This window comes from Chlorocebus sabaeus, chromosome 24 (assembly GCF_047675955.1).
Source record: "Chlorocebus sabaeus isolate Y175 chromosome 24, mChlSab1.0.hap1, whole genome shotgun sequence".
Lineage (NCBI taxonomy): Eukaryota > Metazoa > Chordata > Mammalia > Primates > Cercopithecidae > Chlorocebus > Chlorocebus sabaeus.
This window is the reverse complement of record NC_132927.1, coordinates 74,154,944-74,172,719: the sequence shown is the minus strand read 5'-3', so window position 1 is coordinate 74,172,719 and position 17,776 is coordinate 74,154,944.

Genomic DNA, 17,776 nt, shown 5'->3' with positions numbered 1-17,776 from the left:
AATGAAGATTCTTAACCTTGACTCCCTACATGTGCAGAGTTTCTCTAGGGTGTGCTGCTAGAAGTAGAATTGTTGGGTCACAGAATAATGAATGTCGCCAATCTAAATAGATATTGCCACTTATTTTCCAAAGTATTTTGTACCAATTTAAATTCCCCCAACTGTGTCTAAGAGGTCTTACTTATGCATATTCTTGCCAAGTCTTAGGACTATCAACTCATTTCTTTTCCTTTTTAAATGTTCCATTCTTATGGTATTTGTCTCCCTGATACAAAATGAGGTTGCACATCTCTTGATGTCTTTGGTTGTCCAGATTCTCTCTTGGCTGAATTTCTTATTTATATCCTTTGTCAACTTTTTCTCTGTAACCGCCTAAGTTTTCCTTATTGTCTTATAGATTTTTGTAGATAATTGTAGATATTCTGGATAGTGATGTCTTCTTAACTGTATTCATTGTTTTAAAAGTTCAATTTCTATAGTGTCATTAGTAAATTTAGTAAAAGATATTTGTGTCTTATGTCCTTTTATTTTAATTTGAGATATATGTATCTGGTATTTAAAAAAGAACTCTTGACTAACTTAGTAAGATAGAGAATATTTCATTTTTTTCTGAGTTTTTGTTCTTACACTGAAATATTTAATCCACTTAGAGTACACTTTTGTAAGTGATGTGAGGTGGATTTCTAATTCTCTCTTATTCCGGAAGCAAAAGCAATTGTCCTGCACTATTCGTCAAACAGTCCATCATTTTCCAATTACGGCAGTGACAAATAAACTATTCATCAAACCTGACTTCTCTTCTTCCTGGAGCAAGCTGGACTTCTTCCCCCAGTCACCCTTGGAGTGTGATGGCGCCATATGACTGAGTTCTAGACAGTAGAAAAAGAAGGGCATGCCATGCACACTTCCAAGGCTGGCCAAATAGGTGGCTCTTGCAAGAGGAACCCCACACTTTTCTTCCATTAGCTTGAGTTGGTTGGTCAAGGTGGACAGAGACACCATATGTTGCAGGCACGGGGAACCACAAGGTTGAAAGGATGTGCTATGGTCTGAATCTTTGTGTCCCCTTAAAATTCATAGGTTTAAATTCTAACCTCCAAGGTGATAGTGTTAGTAGGTGGAGCCTTTGAGAGGTGATTACTTCATGGAGGTGCAGCCCTCATGAATGAGATTCAAGCTTTGATAAAAGAGGCCCCAGAGAACTGCCTCACCCCTTCCACCATGTGAGGACACAGCAAGAGGGCGCCATGTATGAGGAGCAGGCCTTCACCAGACACCAAGTCTACTGGCATCTCCATCTTGAACTTTCCAGCCTCCAGAAGTGTGAGAAATTGATTTCTGCTATTTATAATTTTTGTTGTAGCAGCCCAAAGAGACTAAGACAGCTTAGGTTCTTGAATTATAGTTTTTAGGAGAGGTACGTGCCAATCAGGGATTCGTATGAGGCAGAAATGAACTTCTATTATGCTAAAATATTGTGGTATTTATCTGGTACAGCAGCTGGCATTTTCTAAAATAATACACTTGCTAATCCCTATTGCTACCTCTGTCATAAAACAAATTTCCAGATATGCATAGGTCAGATTCTGGATTTTCTACTCCGGTTTTATTGGTCTCCCTGTACTGATTACCACTCTCTCACTTATTGATATAATTTTACATTAAATATTCATGTCTGGAAGTCTAAGTCCTACCATATTGATCTTTAAAATTGTGTTGGCTTTCTTTCTATCATGTAAGTTTTGGAATGAGTTGTTATGCTCCAAAAAATTCCTATTGGGGTTTTGACTGAAATAACATTGAATTTATAAACTAAATTAGGTAGAATCAAAAGCTCAACATCATTCTATCATTACAACAGAAAAGGGTGTCTGTTTGTGTGTATACGTATACGTGTGTGTTTTTATGTACACACACATACATATACAGAGTTAAGGTATGAAAGCAATACTTCCTGAAGAATTTTTTGAAAAATTGTAGTAAGATTTCTTACGTGATGTTTTCTATTTTTGTTGCCATTGTAAATGGTATATATTATTGTTGTTTTTTATAGAGATGGAGTCTCACTATGTTGCCCAGGCTAGTTTTAAATTCCTGGGCTCAAATGATCCTTCTACCTCAGCCTCCCAATATGCTAGGATTACAGTAAATGGTATATTTTTAAAGAAATATTTTCTAATCATGGCTCTTTATAGGAACATGATTGACTGAATAAAATGAACATGTATCTAGCAACCTTGCTGAAATCTTCTTATGCATTTTGTTAATAACGACAGTATGGTCTCTTCTTTTACAATCCTCATGCTTTTATTTATTGTGTTTCCTGTTCTAGCTAATCCAACTCAGTGCTGGACTAAGCAGTGACATGGCAGTCACATGGCTTTTATTTAACTATTATTGGAATATAAATGTTTCATTAGTGAGTAAGCTGTTAGTTTTTGAAAATTAACAGAGTTATTTTCTGTTTCCAGTTTGCTAGTTTTTTTTTTTTATTATAAATAGGTTTTGGATTTCATCAAGTGACCTATATTAATTGATTAGATAGCTTTATTTCTTTATTCTGCTAATATGGTGAAAAGTATTAATATATCTTCCAATGAAAATGACCCTTACATTTCTAAATTAATCGCAAATTAATCATTTTACATACTGTTTAATTCAGTTTGTGGTATTTTATTTCAGATTATTTAGTTGATATTCATTTATATTTATAAATGAAATTGCCTGTAATTTTCTTTTTTCATAGTTTCTTTTCTAGTTTCAGCATCAAAGTTATTCCAGACTCATAAAATGAAGTGTGAAATATTCTCTCACATTTTCTCTTCTGTTCATCAGCTGGAAGAAAGCAGATATTAAATCTTTCCTATTTGTTTGAACTTGCAGGTAAAATCTATTCAGGTTTTAAAAACTGGTTTTTTCTTTTTTAAACAATAATCATTAAATAGTGATTCAATGTGTTTAGTTCTGCTTTGGTTGTCTAACTGTTCATGAAAAGTGTTTTGTTAATTCAATATTGCCAGGATTATTTTTCCATTTATATGATTTTAAATATACAGCATAAAGTTGTTCATAGTTTCCTCTTATATTTTCAGTGTCCTCTATCTATGATTATTTCATATTATTAATTTCTATTTTTTTACTAATTCTTTCTCTATCTGCCGATCTTTCATATTACTAACTCCTGCATTTTTTTAATTTTTAGTTTCTTTGTCTTCCCTTGAGCTATATCACCAGATATGACTCTATTATTTTTTGCAAAGAGGTTGTGATTTTGTTCATTTTTTCTGTTAAGTTTATTATGTTATCTCTACTTCTACTTCTACTATGTCTATCTTTCTTCATTTTAGGGTTTACTTTTATATTCTTATTTAAAAAATCTTTATTTGTATCATTAGGTCATTGATTTTTTCTTTTTTAATAAGAGCAATTAGGACAATAAATTTCTCCTTAAAACTTACTTTAACTGCATCTCATGCTTTTGATTATAATATATTCATTGTAATTCCATTCTAGTTATTTTCAAGCTTTTATTGTGATTTATCCTTTTATGTTTAAGTTATGTTTAGGGGTGCTTTACATTTACAAATGTACATGTACTAATGTTTTCATCAGGAGAACAGAACCACATTATATATTTGCAAAGGGAATTTAACATGAGTAATCAATTACAAAGGTATTGGAAACTTAAAGTGCAAAAAGCAAACACTACTACAACACTGAAATAGTAACTTTAGGAGTAGCTGCCTAATATGATTTGGTTGTGTCCCCACCCAAATCTCGTTTTGAATTCTCGTGTGTAGGAGATACCCAGTGGGAGGTAATTGATTCATAAGGATGGGTCTTTTCCATGTTGTTCTCTTGATAGTGAATGTCTCACAAGATCTGATGGTTTTAAAAGGGGAGTTTCCCTGCACAAGCTCTCTTTTCTTGTCGGCTGCAAATGTGAGACATGCCTTTCACCTTCCACCATGATTGTGAGGCCTCCCCAGGCATGTGGAACTGTAAGTCCAGTAAACCTCTTTCTTTTGTAAATTGCCCTGTCTTGGGGATGTCTTTATCAGCAGCATGAAAATGGACTAATACACTGACAGTCCCAGGACTGGGAGTGAATGAAAGGGGATAAAGCTAGTGGTAAGATATCTGTGGAGGGGCTGCTACCCTGCTCATGCTGGTACTGGAGCAGGCACTGTGGAGTGGTTCTGGGAGTGCTCAAAGAAACTGGAGCTAAAAGTGCTGCTGCTTTCAGGGTGAAGTTGACAGGAACAGGAAGACAGATAGGAAGTCCCACCTCCAGGTCCCATAGAGTGCCTCCTATTGGCCAAAACTTACAGGAAGTCAGATGAGAATTGGGAAGTAAGTTTTGTAAAGTCTCAGTTCCTGAATCACAGAGCAGATTACAGTAGGTGTTTTTGAGCTGAAAATTAATAAGTATTTAACCAACAAAATAGATGTCAAAATTAGTTATTGATATCTAACTGGAGTGCTCTTTTCCCTTTAAAGTTGATGCTTGAACAACATGGGTTTAAACTGCATGAGTGCACTTATGAGTGGATGTTTTTCCATAAAAGTTACACCAAGTGTGCCTGCCTCTCCTGCCTCCCCTTCTACCTCCTGCACCACTTCCACCTCTACCATTCCAGAGACAGCAAGACCAACTCCACTTTTTCTTCCTCCTCCTCAACTAATTCAATGTAAAGATAGGGATGAAGACCTTTAAGATGATCCACTTCCACTTAATGAATAGTAAAGATATTTTCTCCTCCTTATGATGTTGTTAATAACGTTTTCTTTTTATCTAAGTTACTTTATTGTAAGAGTATAGTGTGTAATATACATAATATACATCATATATGTTAATTGGCTATGTTATCAGTAAGGCTTACAATCAATAGTAGGCTATTTATTGATAGGTTTTGGGGGAGTCAATTGTTATACCTGTATTTTCAGCTGAGTAGGAGGTCATCCCCCCAAATCTCCACATCGTCCAAGAATCAACTGTACTTTGATGTCCATACAACAGAATTTCCATGGAAGGACTTAAAACTGAACCTGATCATTACTTTCTATCTGAGGAGCAGACAAGATACTGTACTTGCCATGTTTTGATCTAGTAGAAATATAATGCAAGCACATATGCAATTAAAAATTTCCTAGTAGCCACAATGAGTAAAATAAAACGTGTAAAATTCATTTTAATAACATATATTCCTTAATCTATCCAAAGATGAGCCCTTCAACATGTAATTATCATTAAAATATTAATAAGACATCATACTGATTTTTAAATTTAGTACTAACTTTTCAAAATCCAGTGCCTATTTTATACTTTCAGCACACAGAAATTCAGGTGCTAATTTTTTGTTAGAAATATCTGATCTGTGTATAGAGTACATGAAACTTACAGTTTAAAAAGTTGATTTATTTATATAAGTTATTTCAAACATAATTAAAGTTTTCCATTTACTAAATCAAGTATGAGTTTTTAAAATTAAAATTAATGACAATCAAATGAAATTAAAAGTTTATTTCCTTAGTCCCAGAAGCTGTATTTCAAGTTCTCAATAGTCACATGAGGATGGCAGTTGCCATATTGATGAGCATAAGTTTAGAAGATTCTAGAAAGGACAACTGGAGATGCACATAGTTTAGACTCTTCAGATGGGGCAACTAGGAAAGTAAAATGTCTTCCTCCTGGGCTTTAGGGACTAAATACAACAAAATTTTCTGAATGGGAAGCCACAAAGACACTCATAAAGAATGTTTAATTCCTTCGTGCACTTTTGCATGTGGAATAACATTTTCTTTCTTACCTTCTGAGGGATAATGTTTTCTTTCTTACCTTCAATTGTCTATTCATCCATCAACCTTTCAATCCATCTACTCATCCATCCATTCACGTTTTCCTTCCTGTCGAGGATCACCAAGCATCTCTTTACTAGAAGCTTTATAATAGACACTATGCTAGGCTCCAAGGACAAGGATGGATATGACATAGTCTCTACAATCTAGTAGGTGTAGCTATCTACATAAACAAGATTTTGCAATTTGAGGTGATAATGTAGCAGAAGTGTGAAAAGATTATATAGTGAGAATAAGCATGAAGAAGTGACAAATTCTGCTAGTAAGTGGAAAAGATGTTTCTGAGAGAGGGAACAGCAAGTGTGAATGTAGGCTGAAACACCAAGCTGTGCTTCAGTAATTAGGAGTAGTGTGGGTGGATATGCGGGAGTGTAGAAGGGAGTGGAGGTGAAACCAGAAACATGAGCTGGAGCCTGAGTGCTGGAGCCTTGGGCAAGGTGTCTGAGTTCCTTCTCATGGGTGGTATGGACCTGCTGAAGAGTGTAAAGCAAGATCAGACAGGTGTTTGGAAAAGATTATTTTCCAGAGTAGTAATGGAAAGAAGCAACAATGAAGCTATGAATGCTTACATTAGCTACTCCACTTGCTTAGGGTGAAATGTGCTCCTATGAGCTTTTCTCTGATATTTTCTGTGAATGTTTCATTTAAGGGATTTAATGGTTTATTCCAAATATCTTGGATGCAGCTATCTTGGAATGTATTGTTCCTTTGTATAACCTTTGAAAAATGATTTACTGTTGAGAACCACAATAGTCAGTAACTTACTCAAGGAGTAGAAGCTGTTGACCAAATCTAAAAGGCACTTGGTATTGTTTCTTTTTATACTACCAGATATATTTGATTTTCTGTCATTTTTCATAATCAAATTTGCTAAGAACATTCCATATAATATTCAGAAAACATTTTTAAGCGTGTACAATGTGCCAATCACTGGGAACAGCAATATGAATAATACAAGTGTAATTCTTGAAATAAAACTTAAAGGGAGTATATAGACAGATAACCATGTAGAATGTTCTAAGATCCATGTCCATTACACAATTAAATCATTGTCTTTGGTAGAAAAAATTAAGTTGTTTTGTTTAGAAAATATTTTCACAATAAAGTAAGTATATTTATCTGGTTTCACACTACCTGAGATGGGATAATTTATAAAGGAAGATGTTTAATTGACTCGCAGTTCTGCATGGCTGGGGAGGCCTCAGGAAACTTACAATCATGGTGTAAGGTAAAGGAGAAGTAAGTATCTTCTTCACAAGGTGACAGGAGAGGGAGAGAGTGAAGAGGGGAGCAGGGATACACTTTTGAACCATCTGATCTCATGAGAACTCACTCACTATCACCAGAACAGCACGGGGGAATCATCCTCATGATCCAATTACCTCCTACCAGGTCCCTTCTTTGACATGTGGGGAGGGATTTGGGTGGGGACACAGAGCCAAACCATATTATTCCACCACTTGCCCCTCTTAATTCTCATGTCCTTTTCCTATTTCAAAACCAATTATGCCTTCCCAACAGTCTTCCAAAGACTTAATTCATTCCAGCATTAATTCAAAACTCCAAGTCCAAAGTTTTGTCTGAGGCAAAGCATGTCTTTTCTCCTATGAGCCTGTAAAATAAAAGCCAACTGGTCACTTCCAACATAAAATGCAGGTGCAGGCATTGGGTAAATGTTCCAAAATTGGCCAAAACAAAGGGGCCATAGGCCCCATGGAAGTACAAAGCTTATCAGGGAACTCATTAAACCTTAAAGCTCCAAAACAATCTCATTCAACTCCATGTCTCAAATCCAGGGTATGCTGATGCAAGGGATGGGCTCCCAAGGCCTTGGGCAGCTCTGCTCCTGTAGCTATGCAGGATACAGCCCCTGCAGCTGCTTTCATGGGCTGACACTGAGCACCTGCACTTCTCCTGATGCACAGTGCTAGCTGTTGGTGGATCTACAATTCTGAAGTCTGGAGGACAGTGGCTGTTTGGTCACACCTCCACTAGGCAGTGACCCAGTGGGGACTCTACCTGGGGGCTCCAACCACACATTTCCTCTTTGCATTGCCCTAGTAGAGGTATTCTGTGAAGGCCCTGCCTCTGCAGCAAACTTCTGCCTGGACATCCAGGCATTTCCATATATCTTCTGAAATCTAGGTGGAGGCTTCCATAGCTTAACTCATGTCTTCTGTTTACCTGCAGGTTCAACACTGTGTGGAAGCTGTCAAGGCTTGGTGTATGCGCCCTCTGAAGCAATGGCCTGAGCTGTATCTTGGCCTCTTTTAGCTACAGCTGGAGCTGGAGCAGCTGAGACCCATGGTGCTATGTCCTGAGGCTGTAGAGAGCAGTGGGGCCCTTTGCCTGGCCCATGAAACCATTTTTACCTCTTAGGCCTCTGGGAGGCTGTGATGCAAGTGGCTGCCATGAAGATCTCTGAAATTCCCTGGAGACGTTTGCCCCATTGTCTTGGCTATTAATGTTGGAATCCTCATTACTTATGCACATTTCTTCAGCTGGCTTGAATTTCTCCCACAGAAAATGGCTTTTTCTTTTCCACCACATGGTCAGGCTGTAAATTTTCCAAGCTTTTTCACTCTGTTTCACTTTTAAACATAAGTTCCAATTTCAAACCATCTCTTTGTGAATGCATATGACTGTATGCTTTCAGAACAAACCAGGTCACATCTTGAATGCTTTGCCACTTAGAAATTTCTTTCCAGATACCATAACTCATCTATCTCAAATTCAAAGTTTCACAGATCTCTAGGACAGGGGCAAAATGCCACCAGTCTCTTTGCTAAAGCATAGTAAGAATGATCTTTCCTCCAATTCCCAATAAGTCTCTCATCTCCATCTGAGACCACCTCAGCCTGGATTCCATTGTTCATCTCCTCATCAGTATTTTGGTCAAAACCATTCAAGTCTTTAGGAAGTTCTAAACTTTCTCACACCTTCCTGTCTTCTTCTGAGCCATCTGAACTGTTCCAATCTCTGCCTGTTATCCAGTTCCAAAGTTGCTTCCACATCTTCAGGTTATTTTTATAGCGGTGTCCCACTCCCAGTACCAATTTCTTGTATTAGTTCATTTTCACACTGCTATAAAGAACTGACTGAGACTGAGCAATTTATAAAGGAGAAAGGTTTAATTGACACAGTTCTGCATGGCTGGGGAGGCCTCAGGAAACTTCTCATCACGGCAGAAGGTGAAGGAGAAGAAAGTACCTTCTTCACAAGGCAGCAGGAGGGAGAGAACATGAGGGAGGAACTGTCAAACACTTTCAAACTATCAGATCTCATGAGAACTCATTCACTATCATAAGAATAGCATGGGGGAAACCATCCCCATGATCCAATCACCTCCACCAGGTCCCTTTTGTGTGGGGACACAGAGTAAAACCATATCAATAAGAAAATTATTAATTGAACTGCATAAATATTTAGTAAATGAATTAAATCTATGCTTACATGTTTATGAATTCCTTATTACAGATATTTGCTTCAAAAATCAATACCAAGTCTAGAATTTGGTGAAAAACAAAAAGACTCAAGCTCAGGGAAACCAGTGGCCTGTGGTCTCTGGAATGAATTTCGTTCTCTGGAATGAAATGCTTGATTCTGTAGATTAACTTTCATGTGGCTCAGGTCAAGATGCTTCATCTCTCAGTGTCAATATGTTCTTTAAGATGGGAAATATACTAATGCCAACCATTGAACAGGCCTAATGTGGAGGCCTTTGTGACTCTGTGGACTTCCTGATCCTGTGCCAGGCAGCTGGTAAGCATAGGGGGCTATCCGGCCTCTGCTTGAGCATGTCCTCTTGGCCTTTCTGATGCACTCAAAGGTTAGTGCACACAGGTTACCCTCAACCACAAGTCCCAGGGTTGAGGTAAATACCCCAGCTTCTTCTGTCCTCAGTAAGACAATTTCAAGTCAGATCCACCCAGGTTTCTCAGAGCCTCATCAGTAGGAAGATTTGAGCTTTTGTTGCCCACAGTGATAATTCCCTCATTAACATGCTCTTTTCTGGCGCTTTTCCCTCCCTTGGCTCATGTCCCCACGCCCACACATTGTTTCCTGGGTCGCATCTTAAATAAATACGTTTACCAAATCCATGCCTCAAAGTCTGCTTTGCCAGGAACCAAACTTTGACAGCTAACCCACCTCAACTGAGTGCACATCCTGGCGCAGGCTCGAAGCCCAGAGAAGGATGGTTGCCACTGGAGCACCCAGGAGCCCCTCACACTGTGCTTCGCCTACGTTGTGTGACTTCCGAGCCATAGCACCTGAGAACCTCCCAAGAATTTATCTGGAAACTTTCTCAATGAGTAAAAGCAAACAGATTTGGGGTGGGGTCTTACATTTCCCAAAGCACACAGACAGAATTCACTGTATTAATATAGCTTTTTATTTTGAATTTACTCATACAGAGTGAAGAAATACCTTGGAAAGAGCTATTTCTGATAAAAGGGGTGTGCTCTGACCTACAGGCTAAAGTATCTCAACTGGATTCACTTTCATACAAATTAAATGATCTTAACTGTATTTAGGTGGGAAGAAGAAAAGAGGATGGAAGGAAATAAGAGAAAGCTGAATTTAAACCATGGGGGCTACAAATATTAACCTTGAATGAATACTTAAACTACATATTACATTTCTTCCTATAACTAAGCTGTTTAACAAATTTAGTTCCTGATTTAATTTTCATAAGAATATCAAATCATCGTATTATCAGACTTCATGTCTTCAGTAAGAATTGAGGATGCTTCAGGAAGCTGAGGCCTCTCATGAGAGGTCCCTCCTCTTCCTATGGGACAATCACCTGGTTTAAGGATAAGAATGTGGTGAGCTCAGGGACCTTTTCCTGGACACGCTGTCCAATCCTATGTTTTCTTCCATGCAGACATACCCAAAGTGAATGTTCCCTAATATTAGTGGTGAGCTAGGATGTGTGCAAACTCTCATTTGAAAACTTTCTCGAGGCATAGACCAAATCATCATAATATTTGTATTTTAGCACTGTACTTTGAACACAGCCAGGAATACATACTGATGAAGTTGGGACTTAAATTTTCATGATGAATTACATCAGAAAGATTCTAATATGGATATCAAAAGTGTTTTTTTTTTGTTTTGTTTTGTTTTTTTTTTTGAGGCGGAGTCTCGCTCTGTCGCCCAGGCTGGAGTGCAGTGGCCGGATCTCAGCTCACTGCAAGCTCCGCCTCCCGGGTCTACGCCATTCTCCTGCCTCAGCCTCCCGAGTAGCTGGGACTACAGGCACCCGCCACCTCGCCTGGCTAGTTTTTTGTATTTTTTTAGTAGAGACGGGGTTTCACCGTGTTAACCAGGATGGTCTTGATCTCCCGACCTCGTGATCCGCCCGTCTCGGCCTCCCAAAGTGCTGGGATTACAGGCTTGAGCCACCGCGCCCAGCCCAAAAGTGTTTTTTTGATAAATAATTTGACAACTATAGACAGAACTGCTTCTGTCTATAAATTGCCATCACAGGGGGAACCGATACTAAAGAGAACCCATGTTCTAACTCATTGCTGCCTGATCATTCTCCCTAACAGGGGGTTTCAGACATTTCCTTGGCATAAAGTCTTCATTGGCTTCCCTGGTTAAATATGTACTCCCCAGCCTGGTTTCCAAGGGCCTGCAGAAGAAAATCCATCACACTTTTCCACATTCATCCCTCTGTATGCTGTGGGCAGTCTGGTTTCTGCGGGTATGCTGAACATACTGTTTTGGTTCTTCAGGTTGCAAGGAAGAGAGACAAGATTATACCTGTCTGAGCAAAATAAGGGGGATTTATGGAGAAGGTGTCATGTGATCTGTGGAAGACCTAAGCATCCAGGAACCAAAGGAGGAAGAATCAGGCAATCAACCTCAGTGCTGATTTGGAGACCACCTTTCATCTGACTCTGCTATTGCTAGGACTCAATCTACTTCCCATTATCTAGAGATCCCAGGTCATGTCATAGAAACTTGAGGGAGAGTCCAACTGATCAAGCTTTGTCCAATCAACTACCTTGATCGAATTAACTACTTTGATCTAATCAACTAGAACAATGAATAAGAATAATGAAACTCAAACCTGGCTTCTGAAATCCTGCCCTGCACTTCTATAGCTAATCAGACAAAAGATCAAATGGGCAAACAACCCTCCAAATCTGTTTTCTCAGACTATGTTCACATACTTTACCTTCTGCCTGCATGCCATTCTTGTTCTCTGGAAAAACCATTTCTATTCTTTAAACCTAACCTCAAATGAAGAATTTACAGGTTCTCCAAAAAAGACCATCTCTCTCTTATAAATTATCATTCTTTCTCATATTTTTATTGAGAGATAATTCACGTACAGTAAAATTTACCTTTTAAAAACATGCAGTTAAGTCCGGGCATGGTGACTCACCCCTGTAATCCCAGCACTTTGGGAGGCCAAGCCAGGCAGATCACAAGGTCAGGAGATTGATATCCAGACCATCCTGGCTAACACAGTGAAACCCCGTCACTACTAAAAAATACAAAAACTTAGCTGGGCGTGGTGGCACACTCCTGTAGTCCCAGCTCCTCAGGAGGCTGAGGGAGGAGAATCGTTTGAACCCGGGAGGCAGAGATTGCAGTGAGCCAAGATCACGCCACTGGACTCCAGCCTGGGCGATACAGCGAGATTCTGTCTCAAAAAAGAAAAAAAAATATGCATTTAAGTGACTTTAGTGTATTTTCAGTGTTGTACAACCACCACCACTATCTAATGCCAGAATATTTTCATTACCCATAAAAGGAACCCTACCCATGAATAGTCACTCCTATGCCCAGGGCCCCTGGCAACCACAAATCTCTTTCATTCTCTATGAACTTGGCTTGCTCTGGACTTTCATATTAATATAATGCAATCATACAATATGTGTCCTTTTCTGTCTGGGTTTATTCACTTAGTGTAATATTTTCATGATTTCTCTTGCAACATGGATCAGAAGTTTATATTGTTTTTGGCCAAACATCATTCCATTATATGGAAAGACCACATTGTGTTTATCCAGTCATCAGTTGATGGACATTTGGATTATTTCCACTTTTTTAGTTATTATAAATAATGCTATTATAATTATTCATGAATAAGTTATTGTGTGGACATACATCTTTAATTCTCTTGAGCATACACTTAAGAATAAAATTATTGGGTCATATGATAACTTTCTACTAAACTTTCTAAGGAACCACCAAAATATTTTCCAAAGTAGTCACGCCATTTTATGTCCCCACTAATAATAGGCAAGGTGTTAATTTTATCCAAATCTTCATCAAAATGTTATTTCATATATATATATTTATCCATCTATATCAATCTATCAAATTAGTATTATTATTGTAGCCATCCTAGTGGGTTTGAAGTGCTCTCTTACCATGACTGTTATTTGTTTCCCTAATGGCTAACGATGTTGCACATCTATCTGCCCTAGTGGTTTTCATAGTGTAGATACTTGAGAATTTGACTTTTTTCTTCACTTCCTCAACTAAAACTAGCACCTGTTGCTTGCAGCTGAATTTTAATTCCTTTCATATTGTCTGCAGAACTGCGTACAATGCCTGTTATTATTTACATTATCATCTGAGGCTGGGTACCGTGTCTCGTCTTCGTAATCCCAGCACTTTGGGAGGTCAAGGTGGGTGGATCACTTGAGCCCAGGAGTTTGAAACCTGGCTGGGCAATATAGTGAGACTTCATCTCTAAAAAAATTTTAAAAATAAAATAGTGGGGTCTGGTGGTATACACCTGTAGTCCCAGCTACTCAGGAGTCTGAGGCAGGAGGATCATATGAGCCCAGAAGGCAGTGGTTGCAATAAGCCAAGATCATGACACTGCACACCAGCCTGGGAGACAGAATGAGACCTTGTTCAATAAATAATTTTTTTTTTTTTCATCAGGCAGATGGCATTTATTTGGCACATTTACAATAAAAATGATCGTATTTAAAGAGGGAAATAATATACTTGCACATTTTCAGCTTTCAAAATACATTACCTCATTTCATAGTGAAAATGTTTTATTTAACAAGGCAGCACTATTTTTGTAAAATATGTAAAATATGATACTCCCCAAATTATTATGAATGCCATTAATTCAGCCACCAATCATATTAAGATAAGGGTTTATACTGTTTTTTATTTATTTATTTATTTATTTATTTATTTATTATTATTAAACTTCAAGTTGTAGGGTACATGTGCTCAACGTGCAGGTTTGCTACATATGTATACTTGTGCCATGTTGGTGTGCTGCACCCATCAACTCGTCATTTACATCAGGTATAACTCCCAATGCAATCCCTCCCCCCTCCCCCCTCCCCATGATAGGCCCCGGTGTGTGATGTTCCCCTTCCCGAGTCCAAGTGATCACATTGTTCAGTTCCCACCTACGAGTGAGAACATGCGGTGTTTGGTTTTCTGTTCTTGTGATAGTTTGCTAAGAATGATGGTTTCCAGCTGCATCCATGTCCCTACAAAGGACACAAACTCATCCTTTTTTATGGCTGCATAGTATTCCATGGTGTATATGTGCCACATTTTCTTAATCCAATCTGTCACTGATGGACATTTGGGTTGATTCCAAGTCTTTGCTATTGTGAATACTGCTGCAATAAACATACGTGTGCATGTGTCCTTATAGCAGCATAATTTATAATCCTTTGGGTATATACCCAGTAATGGGATGGCTGGGTCATATGGTACATCTAGTTCTAGATCCTTGAGGAATCGCCATACTGTTTTCCATAATGGTTGAACTAGTTTACAGTCCCACCAACAGTGTAAAAGTGTTCCTATTTCTCCACATCCTCTCCAGCACCTGTTGTTTCCTGACTTTTTAATGATTGCCATTCTAACTGGTGTGATATGGTATCTCATTGTGGTTTTGATTTGCATTTCTCTGATGGCCAGTGATGATGAGCATTTTTTCATGTGTCTGTTGGCTGTATGAATGTCTTCTTTTGAGAAATGTCTGTTCATATCCTTTGCCCACTTTTGGATGGGGTTGTTTGTTTTTTTCCTGTAAATTTGTTTGAGTTCTTTGTAGGTTCTGGATATTAGCCCTTTGTCAGATGAGTAGATTGCAAAAATTTTCTCCCATTCTGTAGGTTGCCTGCTCACTCTGATGGTAGTTTCTTTTGCTGTGCAGAAGCTCTTTAGTTTGATGAGATCCCATTTGTCAATTTTGGCTTTTGCTGCCGTTGCTTTTGGTGTTTTAGACATGAAGTCTTTGCCCATGCCTATGTCCTGAATGGTACTACCTAGGTTTTCCTCTAGGATTTTTATGGTATTAGGTCTAACATTTAAGTCTCTAATCCATCTTGAATTAATTTTCGTATAAGGAGTAAGGAAAGGATCCAGTTTCAGCTTTCTACTTATGGCTAGCCAGTTTTCCCAGCACCATTTATTAAATAGGGAATCCTTTCCCCATTTCTTGTTTCTCTCAGGTTTGTCAAAGATCAGATGGCTGTAGATGTGTGGTATTATTTCTGAGGACTCTGTTCTGTTCCATTGGTCTATATCTCTGTTTTGGTACCAGTACCATGCTGTTTTGGTTACTGTAGCCTTGTAGTATAGTTTGAAGTCAGGTAGCGTGATGCCTCCAGCTTTGTTCTTTTGACTTAGGATTGTCTTGGAGATGCGGGCTCTTTTTTGGTTCCATATGAACTTTAAAGCAGTTTTTTCCAATTCTGTGAAGAAGCTCATTGGTAGCTTGATGGGGATGGCATTGAATCTATAAATTACCTTGGGCAGTATGGCCATTTTCACGATATTGATTCTTCCTATCCATGAGCATGGTATGTTCTTCCATTTGTTTGTGTCCTCTTTGATTTCACTGAGCAGTGGTTTGTAGTTCTCCTTGAAGAGGTCCTTTACATCCCTTGTAAGTTGGATTCCTAGGTATTTTATTCTCTTTGAAGCAATTGTGAATGGAAGTTCATTCCTGATTTGGCTCTCTGTTTGACTGTTACTGGTGTATAAGAATGCTTGTGATTTTTGCACATTAATTTTGTATCCTGAGACTTTGCTGAAGTTGCTGATCAGCTTAAGGAGATTTTGGGCTGAGACAATGGGGTTTTCTAAATATACAATCATGTCGTCTGCAAACAGGGACAATTTGACTTCTTCTTTTCCTAACTGAATCCCCTTGATTTCTTTCTCTTGCCTGATTGCCCTAGCCAGAACTTCCAACACTATGTTGAATAGGAGTGGTGAGAGAGGGCATCCCTGTCTTGTGCCAGTTTTCAAAGGGAATTTTTCCAGTTTTTGCCCATTCAGTATGATATTGGCTGTGGGTTTGTCATAAATAGCTCTTATTATTTTGAGGTACGTTCCATCAATACCGAATTTATTGAGCGTTTTTAGCATGAAGGGCTGTTGAATTTTGTCAAAAGCCTTTTCTGCATCTATTGAGATAATGATGTGGTTCTTGTCTTTGGTTCTGTTTATATGCTGGATTATGTTTATTGATTTGCGAATGTTGAACCAGCCTTGCATCCCAGGGATGAAGCCCACTTGATCATGGTAGATAAGCTTTTTGATGTGCTGCTGAATCCAGTTTGCCAGTATTTTATTGAGGATTTTTGCATCGATGTTCATCAGGGATATTGGTCTAAAATTCTCTTTTTTTGTTGTGTCTCTGCCAGGCTTTGGTATCAGGATGATGTTGGCCTCATAAAATGAGTTAGGGAGGATTCCCTCTTTTTCTATTGATTGGAATAGTTTCAGAAGGAATGGTACCAGCTCCTCCTTGTACCTCTGGTAGAATTCAGCTGTGAATCCATCTGGTCCTGGACTTTTTTTGGTTGGTAGGCTATTAATTATTGCCTCAATTTCAGAGCCTACTATTGGTCTATTCAGGGATTCAACTTCTTCCTGGTTTAGTCTTGGAAGAGTGTAAGTGTCCAGGAAATTATCCATTTCTTCTAGATTTTCCAGTTTATTTGCGTAGAGGTGTTTATAGTATTCTCTGATGGTAGTTTGTATTTCTGTGGGGTTGGTGGTGATATCCCCTTTATCATTTTTAATTGCGTCGATTTGATTCTTCTCTCTTTTCTTCTTTATTAGTCTTGCTAGTAGTCTGTCAATTTTGTTGATCTTTTCAAAAAACCAACTCCTGGATTCATTGATTTTTTGGAGGGTTTTTTGTGTCTCTATCTCCTTCAGTTCTGCTCTGATCTTAGTTATTTCTTGCCTTCTGCTAGCTTTCGACTGTGTTTGCTCTTGCTTCTCTAGTTCTTTTAATTGTGATGTTAGAGTGTCAATTTTAGATCTTTCCTGCTTTCTCTTGTGCTTTTAGTGCTATAAATTTCCCTCTACACACTGCTTTAAATGTGTCCCAGAGATTCTGGTATGTTGTATCTTTGTTCTCATTGGTTTCAAAGAACATCTTTATTTCTGCCTTCATTTCGTTATGTACCCAGTAGTCATTCAGGAGCAGGTTGTTCAGTTTCCATGTAGTTGAGCGGTTTTGATTGAGTTTCTTAGTCCTGAGTTCTAATTTGATTGCACTGTGGTCTGAGAGACAGTTTGTTATAATTTCTGTTCTTGTACATTTGCTGAGGAGTGCTTTACTTCCGATTACGTGGTCAATTTTGGAGTAAGTACGATGTGGTGCTGAGAAGAATGTATATTCTGTTGATTTGGGGTGGAGAGTTCTATAGATGTCTATTAGGTCTGCTTGCTGCAGAGATGAGTTCAATTCCTGGATATCCTTGTTAACTTTCTGTCTCGTTGATCTGTCTAATGTTGACAGTGGAGTGTTGAAGTCTCCCATTATTATTGTATGGGAGTCTAAGTCTCTTTGTAAGTCTCTAAGGACTTGCTTTATGAATCTGGGTGCTCCTGTACTGGGTGCATATATATTTAGGATAGTTAGCTCTTCCTGTTGAATTGATCC